The sequence below is a fragment of the Ostrinia furnacalis genome, unplaced genomic scaffold (genome assembly GCF_004193835.3).
Source record: "Ostrinia furnacalis isolate ACB-3 unplaced genomic scaffold, ASM419383v2 OfSCF2838, whole genome shotgun sequence".
NCBI lineage: Eukaryota > Metazoa > Arthropoda > Insecta > Lepidoptera > Crambidae > Ostrinia > Ostrinia furnacalis.
The window spans coordinates 278987-292802 of NW_021133077.1; the positions used below are offsets into that span (position 1 = coordinate 278987).

Below are 13816 nucleotides of genomic sequence, written 5' to 3' on the forward strand. Positions count from 1 at the left end.
GCAAACGAGCACCTGAGACTTGGAAAAAAGACCCCAAATTATTACAGTGCAAGGGGCTGAAATTAATAGCCACTGGTAAATTAGACTGACGTCTACACCAATTGGAGAAAACTGGAAAATAATAAGTCTGAAAGATCTTATGCCTATGTTTTTCTTCAATGTTTCAGAATTTTATTCCCAATAATTGAATATATTAGAGTTCAAAAAATACCTACTCTTATAAAATTTTAGGTACCTGTATACCTATTTTGACTTAGAAAAACCCAATTGTTTTTTTTTTCCTAAAAAGTGAGATATACGAGAGACGAAATACTTAATTCAAACAGGTATCACAGACTTTACAGAATCAAAACAAGTCAAACGTAAAAGTATTCCGCAAATCGTCCTATTACAATCACAATACAAATGACATCGACCCCTAACAACAATGTTTGTTGGACCACACCGCAATATTAAAAGAGATCTAAGAAAATAAGTTTGGGGGACGTGAAATTGGCGGGCAAAATACTATTTCGCGCCGCCGGGGAGGAGCGTTCAGAAGGCAATCACAGGTCCCATATGGGCACAAATTACTTTTCCTATTTGGTGCAGATCCACTGCGATGACAACTGGGATGGGGTGCCGCGATTTGAAGCATGTGGTTTGTTTGTGGCTGGGGCATCATTGACCCATCGCGCAGTGAAGGGTTATGTTTAGTAATTTAAGTCTGCTACTGGAAGAAGCGAAGAAAAATCGGTAGAGTTTAAATCTCTACATTTTCTTTGAACGTGAAGTTGCGGTTAAATAAAAATAAATATTATCAACTAGTATCAACCTTCAGGAGTGTGCATAATCATGTAATAAGGCCGAATGCATAATTTATAGTAGGTATTATTTAAGTTGGGTAGGTTATACCAATATTAATTATATTTTTTAGTAATATTTCAAAGTCCTTATCTAATCACAGTTGCAGTTGCTACTGGGCACGGATGTACAATCCCTTTTATTTTATAGTATACGAGGATATCTTAAGACCGTATTTAGATAAAAGTAATCCTTATTACAACTGACCGAGAAAAGTGGCATGGTGATCCGTTTTATTGCTATTGCTATAATAAGCACTTAAACAAATAAATATTAATGAATTTGGGCAATGGAAATAGATTCACCTATTTTCGTCACATAAAAGGCTGGGTTGCACCATCTTACTTTAACTTTGACAGACGTCAAATATCTGTCAAACTCCATACAAAAAACACCGGTTATCGTCAAAGTTACGGTCAAAGTTAGGTGGTGCAACTCAGCCTAAGACTCTACATGTGAACTCTTAATACGCACTGTACTGTACTAACCCGTAATTACTTACGTAAGTAGATTTTAAATGTTATCGAAGTTGGTAAAAGACATGTCTATTAAGACCGGGCTCCTTCTTTTTGTCAATATGCTAAAGGCACGTCACTATTAAGATATATTTAATAAAGATGTAACTGTTTTCTTTAGCGTACCATAGCAAATTCGTTAAAAAATCTCTTGTTTCGTAGTAAGCGACCAGATGAGGGTGTAAATGCCATTCGGTGCATTTTCAATTTGCATAAACATTAGCGGAGTCATAATGTCATAAATATATTAGCGGTGATACATTTTATGGTGATTACGTTATTATACGCGTGGGGTGGGACGCCATTTGTGTATGCCTTTTATTCGTGGCTTGTATATTAAGCATATGTTGGGTTTGAAAAATAAAATCATAGTGAAGCTCTAATACAGGCTTTTTATGGAACATGTTGGACCTTGGTAAAGTAGAGATTAGGGCTGGGTTGCACCATCTCACTTTAACATTGACAAACGTCAAAAATTTGTCAAACTCCATACAAAAAATACCGATTAACGTTTAGTTACGGTCAAAGTTAGGTGGTGCAACTCGGCCTAGGTGTCATATTTGAACAGTTAAAGGTAGCATTAGTATTACAAATAACATAATTTTACTACTTTGACGATCAGGGTTTGTCAATTCATTTTTGGGTATCTAATTAAGTAAATCAAGAAGTAAAGCTAATTAGAGAAGACTGTAGGTAATTAAAATATGGAATGAGTATTAACCTAGGTAATTTCTCTCATTTCTTCTTCTTGCCATCGTCATCATCTCTAGGAGTAGATTAAATGATTTATTTCTTTAGGCCACAGACGAATAATAAATTTAAAAAATGTAATAGACGTGAACATTTAAACGATTACTGTCCCTTACCGTCTGTAAGAGTGACCTATTTCATTAAACGGGACGCACTGCCAGCAAACGTCATTTTGATAAATAAACCGAGTGACAAGGGTAGCATATTTGGTATTACGTGTACCACGACCACGGGTCTGCATGAAACGAGGTATCATTTTTACAAATAACAGACACAATACCTATCGTAATGTACGTTTCGAGATTTATTTTGATAAAAGTTTGAGAAAGCATTGGTTTTCATTACTGAAACAGCTGGGCATTATTAGGCCTGTTTCATTTACTAACTGAACCTACTCGTAGCTAACTTTACTCAATACTCAATATAAATATGTGCTTATGTACGAATTACTTTTGTGAAAACAAAACAGTTTTAATTAAAAAATACTTATTTTTTGACCTTAAAACTTTTCATATTTGCACATTTCATGGCATGCGTAACTTTTTGATTTTCTTTAATAGAGAGACTCAATATGCACTGGCAATAATTTAGAATATTGTGACGTCATAACCCTGTAATTACCGGTGGGAGTTGCGAAGACCGAGGTGTCAGCCATCATCCACCATTGTTGTGCGCTCATATATCATGTGACGGAATGTTTTACACAAAAGCCTCGTCAGTTTGTGTTAGAAACGTCATTTATATTTGGGAATATTCACGTCATTTTAAGTTACCGATGCATAACATAATATTATAGATAGTTTGTGAATTATTTATTGACTCCTTGTTCTATTTAAGAGAGTCTGATGTTATAAATTACAAAATCGATCTCTCTTAAAAATAACAAAATTATTTTTTCCCAACAATGGAAGACCAAATAGTTAGGTACGTACGAGTATTTTTTTACCTCATATATAACAAAAAAGAAAAGAGCTGTTATTAATTGAATTTCAGTAGCATTTTGTGGTCTTTTTGTTCATATTTTTTTTTTAACAATAAACCATTTGTTCTTCCGAAAAATTATATATTTTTATACGTTACCAACGTCTCAGGCTCCCTAAAACCAATAAATTATAGCAACATAATGCAATATTTTGTGTACTCCCAAACCAAAACCAGAGTAGGGCCATTGTAGTTCTGTTTACAATGTGCCATGTTGTGATGTTGGTATTTGGCCATCATATGCCATTATGTCGCTATTTGTTCTAAACCTTTGTCCCGGAGGGGTGACGGAGCAACAGATAACAATTTGTCATAAAATAAAAAGATTTATTGCTCTGTGTACAATGTGTGCTACTCTTTAACAACCGTTATTCTTCCCTTTTATAGCGGCAAATAAAATGAGAATAAACGAAAAGTAATATTATACGAAAGATGGGGACATAATTTTGGAAACGTATTACCTACCTGCGTGATATAAAATGAACCCTAATAGCGTCATTATATTTGAAGTTACGTAACAGACAGATTTAAAATTTATAAAATTGTAAAGCTTACACTAAAATTAGGATTTTTGACCATTTGTTACGGTTAAGTGTTTTTTTTTCCTGTTCCTGTTAATAAGCATTATTTTCAAAATTATACTGCTGAAAATGTTTATACTATGATACTACCTATTATCAACGTCACTATAATTTAATTAGCCAGTTAAACAAAATAATATAATAGATTACATTTCCATTTGTTTCTCTAGAATTCTGCAAATGAAGGTCAAGTCATGGTTTAATTACTCGCAATCCTTTCATCTTACCCCATCCCAAATAAGCCGAGAGTGAAAGTGCGAAAAAGTCATTCGGTCTGGTTGACCAGCTAACGGACTAGTTGACAGATGGACCGGCAGCGAAGGGTTACTGCATCTGTCGCCCGCTATCAATCATGCGCATTGTAAATATTGTCTATTGGCACCATCGACTCGGTTTGCCGACACTGCGCCCGATTTCACGCTGGGTTTTGTCATTACTCGACTTTTGGCAGGGTACAATTGGAGAAAAAACTGTTTTGATGTTACTATAAACGATATATCTAGCGAAATACCTATTTTGAGGAATACACTGCATTACCCTTGTCAAACTAATAAAATTGCTGAACAAGTATTTACTGTGCTTTCATTGGATGCTTCAATGCCTCCTTCGAAAAAACTGTTTCTCTCACTGGTATGTTCTGTAATTGGAAACGTAGGGCGTTTAATATTATAAAAGAATGTCATACTTAAGTAATGTACTTCTTAAATTACCTGGTAAAATAGTGGAATTTATTCTAGAAACCACTGAAACAAAACACGGCCGCCGAAATTTTATTACTAAAAACGGGGTCCACAAAAAACCGGGATAACATTTTGTGAATTCATGATGTTTTCGCGTAGGGCGTGACCACTCTCGCGGCAGATGTCAGGCCATCCGCCCCGGCGGGAGGCGTGGTGGCAATAAATTACGTCAAAATATGCTCCGACTTCCCATACCTCCCTATTAGAATAACAGAACAAATTGGCTTAATTTGTTAACAGCCGAAATGCGTGTCACATGTCTTGGGTAGTGCCTGCGCTAGCGACTCGCTGTGTATGGGAGAGTCGACTCGATCAATTTGAATCTCAATTTGAAAATATCGATAAAAATTGTGAATATGATATTTTTAATGTTGTATAAGTAATAGACCCCATTTATAAAACAAATATGATTAGAAATTCTGCCGATGAAATTTAATTCATATCACTGAAACCTAAACTGAAAATTATAGCGTGTGATTGCTGCATTTCAATTTCTAATTGAGTGTAAAACGAGCCTAAGAGTGTAAATTCAATATTAATCTTAAAGATAAATCGAGAAAAGTCCTTTAATCAGTTATTTTAAAGACTGACTTTATTTGAAACCTTGATGTATTGGCATGATTGTAAAATATTGACTCTTTTGGTCATGCTATCTTAAATTACTTTCTATTAGTTAGCACCGTTTTTAAGGATTTTATCGATACTTTCTTTAAGCGCAGAACATCACTACGCTCCATTTTTCCGGACAGATTTATTTGGGTTCGCCCTCACTAATTGTTGATGACAAAGTTTAATAGTTCGTGCACATGTTAATCGTTGTTTTCTCGGTCGGAAAAAATGCACCGGGAAGTATCGATGCGCGCGAGTTAATCCCCGTTCTAATTTAAGACTAGTTAGTTATGATCGGATAGAATTAGAAATAGACGAGAAGAAGTGATAAAAATACTGTTCTTTCTATTTTTTCAGGCCGTTTAAAAGCTGAAAAAACAATAACATTTAATATTTTTAATTTAATGAGATTGTTTTACATTTCATTAAAAATTACAGTAGCTTTTTGAATTGATGAGACGATCACATTTAGCCGGAACTTTTGTGACACAATTTGTCAAATCCTCATACAAGTATAAAACTTGCATAAACATGTAAATTATTTAAAAAAAAAACTATAATTTATATCTGCGCTCACATCAAAGCTCGGTGACACAGGACCCCTGGGCCGTGTATGCAGGGGATGCAAACTTTTTGCAATAAAAAATAGTTTAATAGTCTGCTGTAGCAGACGTCGTGGCACCGTGTTTTTTGCTTACTCCGCGTGTTTTTGTGCGAATAAATCACGCCTACTTAGCAAAAGCTCCGGTATTAGTTGATGTAGACAAATAACTGTCTCAAGATGCGGTGGGCCTTTGAAATGATACGAATATTTATGTTTGTATGTTTTGCGTGGATTTTTACACGGCTCGGATAATAATTAAATGGATGAGTAATGTCAAATATCGTAGCCAGTTTTTATGTCATTATTAGTAGAGCAAGTTAACACCAAAAGCTCAAAATAAGTGCTTAAAAGCTTAAAACGAATCCAGTTTAAACCAAAGGAGTTTGACGTCGTTACCTTTACTGCTCTACAAATATGACTAGAGTGGCGCTTCTCCAGCTTTTTACCAAAAGTTTTATACTCTAAGTACTACTTCGTATGCGTGGATCCCGTTTTTCCCCCATAGGAGTTGAATTTTACAAAATCCCGTCTTAATAAACACCTACGTTCTAAAAGGAACCCCCATGCAAAATTTGAGACTCCTAGTACTTCTAGTTTCTGAGATTTCGCTTTTATAGATATAGATAGATTTGTTAATGCTTTTTTCACCGAAACGAAAGTTTCTGATAATTACAATATGTTACAATATGAAACTACGAGCTATTACATGCTATAAAATAAGTTATTAGAGCCCCAGGACACTTAGGACAACATTGTGAGTTAATTAATTATTTTCACTAACCATCAGACATGTTATAACAGTCCGTGGTCGAGACGCATTCCTCGCTGTGCAAACAGGCGCGCGTGCGCACGAGATTTAGGCGCTCCCAGATAGCGATTATCTCCGGACCGGGACGACAAATGTTTGCCCGGTTTATGACACTTGTGTTAGTATAAAAATAATTATAACGAACGTGTTAAATTGACAAAAAGTTTTTGGGGTGATAACTATTTATTTCTTTAAATCGCCACACTATAGCCTAAATTGACTTTGACCACAGAATAATAATAAGTACTACGTACAGAAGTTTTACTTCGCGAAGGTATTTAAAAAAATGTATGCTCAATGTCATTAACAATATGGTGTAATTTAGCCTGTCTCAAGAGTCAAGCACCATTTTGTTGACAAACGACAGTGATCGGCACTGCGCCGAAGCTATAGGGCTGACTTCGGTAAAATGATGTGACGTGAGGTGCCAAACTGCGGAAAATGGCGGAGGAAATACATGATTTAGCATGAATTATCATGGATAACATTAACTACTTATTTACCTCTCAGTGTCTTGAGGCAACTTAAAAAAGTACATTCTGTGTTTTTATTATTATTTAGGCAGTTAAATACTGCACAGTATTTAGTACACCATTTTCTTTATTTTCTTCCATCATACACAAGAATACGCGTGCGTGAGTCAATGTTCGCTTGTATGTGAGGCCTTGTCGAATAGTATCCTGTAGGTGGGACATCGTGCGTGTTTTGTTTTCGATGTAAACTCGCGGAGATGAACAGGCCTGCTTTGACTTTGTAAAATAATGATAAATGTTGCGGTTGCTTAGTAAAAAGATATTATACCTATTGGAATTCCATAATAGTCTAGAGTCTAGACATTATAGTAATGTAACAAGTTACTACAATAGAACAATAAACGTGACGGAATCAGCAAATAATATGCGCCAGACAATACATAAATGTACAAATAAAATGATCTAGATGAATACTGACAGTAAGTAATAAATAATAAATAAATATCCTTGGACATTTTACACTGCGCTTCTAGTCCCAAACTAAGCAAAGCTTGTACTATGGGTACTAGACAACGGATATAAACATACTTAAATACTTTTTTTTTTTTTTTGTAAATACATACATATTATACATAGAAAACACCCAGTCCAATACAAACAAATATGTTAATGCACACAAATGTTTGTACTGTGCGGGAATTGAACCCGCAACCTCCGGAATAGTAGTCCGTTTCGAACCACTACACCAAACGGCCGACTAAAATTATATAAATAAAATTATATAAGTAAATTCNGCAAATGTTTGCCCGGTTTATGACACTTGTGTTAGTATAAAAATAATTATAACGAACGTGTTAAATTGACAAAAAGGTTTTGGGGTGATAACTATTCTTTTTCTTTAAATCGCCACACGATAATTTACTTTGACTTTGTAAAATAATGGTAAATGTTGCGGTTGCTTAGCAAAAAGATAATACCTATTGGAATTCTATAATAGTCTAGACATGATAGTAATTAAACAAGTTACTACAATAGAACAATAAACTTGCGAAGTAATCAGCAAATATGCGCCATACACGCACTAACAATTAAAATGATCTAGATGAATACTGACAGTAAGTAACTAAATAAAACTGTGCTCAAATGAAAAGTAAGAGTTGGATGTTATGTCGAACAACTTTATCTCTTACTAGAAAGAAACATATTATTATTCCGATTACAAAACAACGACTCTCGGCCGTTTGGTGTAGTGGTTCGAAACGGGAATCGAACCCGCTACGGGTTCGATTCCCGCACAGTACAAACATTTGTGTGCATGAACATATTTGTTTGTATTGGACTGGGTGTTTTCTATGTATAATAAGTATGTATTTACAAAAAAAAGTATTTAAGTATGTTTATATCCGTTGTCTAGTACCCATAGTACAAGCTTTGCTTAGTTTGGGACTAGAAGCGCAGTGTAAAATGTCTAAGGATATTTATTTATTTATTTGATAACATACGGCTCAGAAAAAAGTATCTATAAGCCCCTAACCCTGTTGTAATTAGTTTGAATCAGATTTTCGAAAAAAGGTATGAGCTTACCATTCTCCCTCCATTCCCCGGCAAAGTGAAAAAATACCGGCGACAAAATCAACGAGCGAAGGCTTTACCAAGATTCCGCAAAACCTGCTCAATTTAAAATTAAAGCCATGAAACGTGTTTTTCGCGTATTTTATAAAAATCTCGGGATATAGGAACAATCTTCGACGGATAAGCCCAATATCATACACAGCACGGCGAGAAAATTTAAACCCCACGTTTAAAAAAAGGTGTGAAAATTTTGCTGGGATAGGCGTCATCTTATTAAAAATGGGGATCCGTTTTATCAGATCTCCGTTCGGAATACTGAATGACGTAGGCTAAAAAGAAAAAGAATACGCTCGTGTAGAGTCCAACAACTTAAAACTGGTCATCGAATATTTAGTTTAACGAACAAAAAGAAATATAACTTTTAAACTTCATTTTTTATATCCAATGTACCAAGAATATATAAATTCAACATTGTTTGTAACATAGTCACTAAATAGGTATGTCAGATAAACAGATATTTTTTTACAAAAAATGCAACTCTAATACAGTTTTATTTAATAAAAGCTTTAGTAACCTCTAGCTGACTACTCATAAATCATACATAGACAATTTTTCAGACAACAAAGCGAGATGACGACAGCAATCACCTAATGAACTAAAGCACAATAGGGCTTTAATAAATAAAATGCACAGAGCAGTTTAATCCCCCATTTAAAATTCAATGGCGGCGCGGCAAGTGCAACCCTAATCATCGCAATATAATGCTTCACTGACTCTGAGGGGTCGCTTTTTAGGGTGCAAGCGGGACAGTGACACTTTTTGTGATAGTAAACAGTAAAAAAGAGTGAGATGGTGCATCACACGACTCATTCGAATTGACTTTAAATGATTGCCATTTTTTGTCCAGCATTGATGGATTGCAAATGATTGCATTTACGGCAGCTTCGTCTGGCCTGTGGATAGTAGAGAAAGATACTCTACCGTAGTTTCCGTTTTTTAAGATCTCTGTTGTGTTGTCAGCTAATGTACAAAATTGACAGTTTAAAATATAATTAAATTCAATTAAATAACACAGTAGCTTTGGTCCCCCAAAAGACCTACCCCGAATACCTGTTGTAGTAAGGAAGCTCAATAAAAATCTAGCTTTAATCTCTCGTAATACGTGGGTTTTTTACTGTAGCCAATAATAATGTTTAAGCACGTCCATTATACTCGTAACTATTGTCATACAAGACATGCATGATCGTACAATAGAATACAATTTAAAACCAAGTCTTTTTAATTGCATTCGCGTTATTTTCACCGAGTTTTTTCAAAGACTCTACATAGCACTTGAGAGCAAAAAAAAATTACACACTTAGCTAACATTTTTAAGTTCAATACTTCAATAGTAGAGCATTCACCCAGTCGCATCCACCCTTGTCCCCAGGGCATAACTAATTGCATTACTAAACACCGGGGGCGCGTAATCCGACACTGATGTGTTTGTAAAAACTATCAGATTAGACCCTGCAATTCGTCTGCAATTTCGCGATCGAGATACACTTGTTGTTTACTTTTTTGTTAAATTGGTACAAGTAAGAACAGTAATAGATAGAAGAAAACTTAAGAGACTGAAACATCTAACGTACCTAGGTACTCGTATTTTAGGAAAATTTTAAAGGATATCCATAATGTGTTTGCTTATATTATTGGTAAAGATTGTTTGTTTGTTAAATTTTTTTCTTGCTTTACAGATCAGTGGTAAATATATTGCTACAACTTACTCAACATAAGGCCGGAAACAAATGAAAATTTCATTAGGTTGTGTCTTTTGTTAACCGTTGGTTCACTTGCGACGGAAGGCACATGATAAAGAAGTAACTTTTTATCGTTTTCAGCCAAATGACGTCCACTGCTGGACAAAGGCCTCCCCCAAGGTTTTCCACAATGAACGGTCCTGCGCTGCCCGCATCCAGGCTCTTCCCGCGACCTTCACCAGATCGTCGGTCCACCTAGTAGGAGGCCTGCCCACGCTACGTCTTCCAGCCCGTGGTCGCCACTCGAGAACTTTCCTGCCCCAACGGCCATCGTCTCTACGAGCTATGTGCCCCGCCCACTGCCACTTGATTTTGGCAATTCTGTTAACTTACTCTAAATTAAAAAATAAAAAAGGTCGGGGTAATCAACAAAATAATCCAGATCCGGAGAATGACCGACGTCCATTATACTCGTAAATATTGTCATACAAGACATGCATGATCGTACAATACAATACAATTTAAAACCAAGACTTTTTAATTGCATTCGCGTTATTTTCACCGAGTTTTTCAGAGCAATAGAACTCTACGTAGCACTTGAGAGCAAAAAAAAATTACACACTTAGCTAACATTTTTAAGTTCAATACTTCAATAGTAGAGTATCCACCCAGTCGCACCCACCCTTGTCCCCAGGGCATGACTAATTGCATTACTAAACACCGGGGGCGCGTAATCCGACACTGATGTGTTTGTAAAAACTATCAGATTAGACCCTGCAATTCGTCTGCAATTTCGCGATCGAGATACACTTGTTGTGTTTACTTTTTTGTTAAATTGGTACACGTAAAGTGTAGAAGTAGTAGAAGAGAACTTATGGGGCTGAAACTTCTAACGTATTATTGTTTCCTTATACGTGTCATTTATAATTCCTTTTTGTTTTAAGAATGTTTGTTATAATTTATTTTTGCTTTTCGCTTTTTTCTTCTTTTGTTTTTTTTCTTTTTAAACCCTTTACAGGGCAGTGGTAATAATTGGAACTTTATTTCACCTCAACATAAGGCTGGAAACAAATGAAAATTTCATTAGGTTGTGTCTTTTGTTAACCGTTGGTTCACTTGCGACGGAAGGCACATGATAAAGAAGTAACTTTTTATAAAATCTTCAAATGTAACCAACATAATGCAATACAGAAACTTGCATAGTTTCTTGTTTTAAAAACTGAGCTAATAAGGTCTTAATATTCTGATACTCAGCCTTTTTAGAGAGAAAGTTTTTTTTTTAATTTGACAGATTGTGACATTAGCAAAAAAATGGCGGACCGCACCTGCGCTGAAGACAAAAACAAATGAATGTAACACAGACGCACCGATGGAATAATAGACGAGCGGGCGAGGGTCGCGAGGTGAATAATCCCTAATTTTGTATACAGAGTGCAATGCGCACGGATACGCAGGGCTGGTAATGACGGAAAATATTTTTTTATTAAACATTTTTTAAAATCTAATACGTGTTTGCTGTCATGGGCATTCTAAAGTTCTGAAAACAGGCACTTCCTACATGTCAGATCTAAAATCTAATGATGTTTTTATTTTTTCAATAAAACTGCAATGAATCGTAATAAAGCTAGAACTAAATAGAGTTTTACTGTAAAAGGCTACAACCTATCTGATGGTAATTTATTTCTACGAGTACCACTAAGTCGTTTGGTTTTGTTAGTTTTTGACGTAATATTTAAATTAATTGATTTAAATATGCATGTAAGGGTATCATTTTGGAAACTACTCATCTCTCTTTTTCGTATGTTAATTTTATAATGTACAAAACTTAAATGCTGATATTTTTTCTTCCCCCAAAAATGTAAGAGAAGCTATTATTTTGCATGTTCGTCTTATTAATTTTATTTTATTTAATTTCAGGTTTTGGCAGCCCTGTCGTCACGGTCCTGCCTGATTGGCTGCCACTCACGTTTTTGGCGAGCCGTCATAAATAAACTCATCGGGATAGGGGCACAATAACACGTGCCATTAAGCAGAATTTTTTGAATGACTGTGTAAATTCAAACAAAAAAGGAGCAAATAGTTATGAAACACTAAAATATTCAAGAATTATCAGTACCTGGTTAAATACTTTTAAATTATGAATTATCTTGGATTAGAACAATACGTTAATTATGCTTAAAGGAGTCAAATTAAGTTTTACAAACTTTTTTTACAAAAATATTAAGTACCTACATAAATGTTATGTTTAAGTACCTATTAAAAAGTTTAAGGGAATCACACGATATTAAAGCGGATATTTAACTCCGCCATTAAGACATAAAAAATAGCGAATAAGTAAACTCAATATTATTATCGTAAAGACGCGCCTCAACCCTAACTGTATGTAAAGCCGCGCATTTACGAATTCAATCGCAATCGAAGAGCCAATACGCTTTCGTGATAAAAGCGTAAAAAGCTTATATATCTGCCCTTACAAAATCCTATCCTATCGCAGGGCGTGGGTCACATATCTTCATAAAAATAAAACTCAGAAATGACTATCGTTTCGGATTCGTCACTAAATGAAACACGAAAAGTCGCCTTTATTTTATTTACTGTACCGTTCGAGTTTAAAACGGGATTTATTTGCCAATATAGAAGGGAAGCCCGTCGGCGAACCGGCATATCGATTTGTTTGCTCCTGCAATGCCTTTAAAGTACTCGATTGTGACAATCGCCGTCAGTTCGGGCGATTTCAAGTTGTGAAATAGTGAGGAAATGATGTAGGTACGTTTGTTACGTGAAACTAAATTGAACAATAGGTTTACGTACGTAGATTGACGTTGGATTGCTTTACAAAAAATATTACAAATGCACTATACACAAAAACATAAGCTCATGTAGCAATTTTTTTTTAGCTTTCTAATAGAGGTACTAGAATTTCTAGAGCTATATCTAAATCCTTACATTAGTAGCATAAGGACTGGAATTCTTCTGAATGAGTTTCGTGTAAATAAAATACCTACTATCAATACACTAAATACGTTAATTTAAACTTTGCATAAACAAAAAGTAGGTAAAAAAACGGATATTAAAGCGTATCGGTAATACTCGTACTATACTAAAAACTGTCAATCTACGTCGCTTACAAACTTATCATCAAGTTGATTCTTAAAAATAAAACAATATCGCATCAACATTTGACGTGCATAAGACAAAAGAGCATTTCAAGAAGATGAGAACAAAACACTATCAGTTTCTTTTATCACAGTAACAGCCAGGTTACCGATCACAACACAATTATGTGTACTTTGTCGTGACTCACACTGTATAAAGGTAGTATAATTAATTTAAGCTATGTTACACCTTTGCCAGATAGACAAAACTTTGAGATTACGTAGGTTGAATGTTGGCACTCATTTATAAAAAAACTATTCAAAGGAAATCATTATACAGGATGTTAATATTTTTATTTTTTATTTTTTTCCATCATGGAAGGTAGGTAGTTGTTTGAAGTAGGTAATTAAAAGAAAAAAGAAAGATTAAAATATTTTTGAACTAGAAAGGATGATTGGAAAAATACAATAATCATGTATGAAAACTATGAAAAGGTGGATTTTTC

At 34.9% G+C, this 13816-nt stretch overlaps 1 protein-coding gene across 1 annotated transcript in view; it reads right to left on the reverse strand.

Annotated features, from left to right (window-relative positions):
- The window catches only part of Ptx1 (pituitary homeobox homolog Ptx1), a 65623-nt gene that overhangs the window by 37573 nt on the left and 14234 nt on the right, over positions 1–13816 (reverse strand). The window lies entirely within an intron of this gene.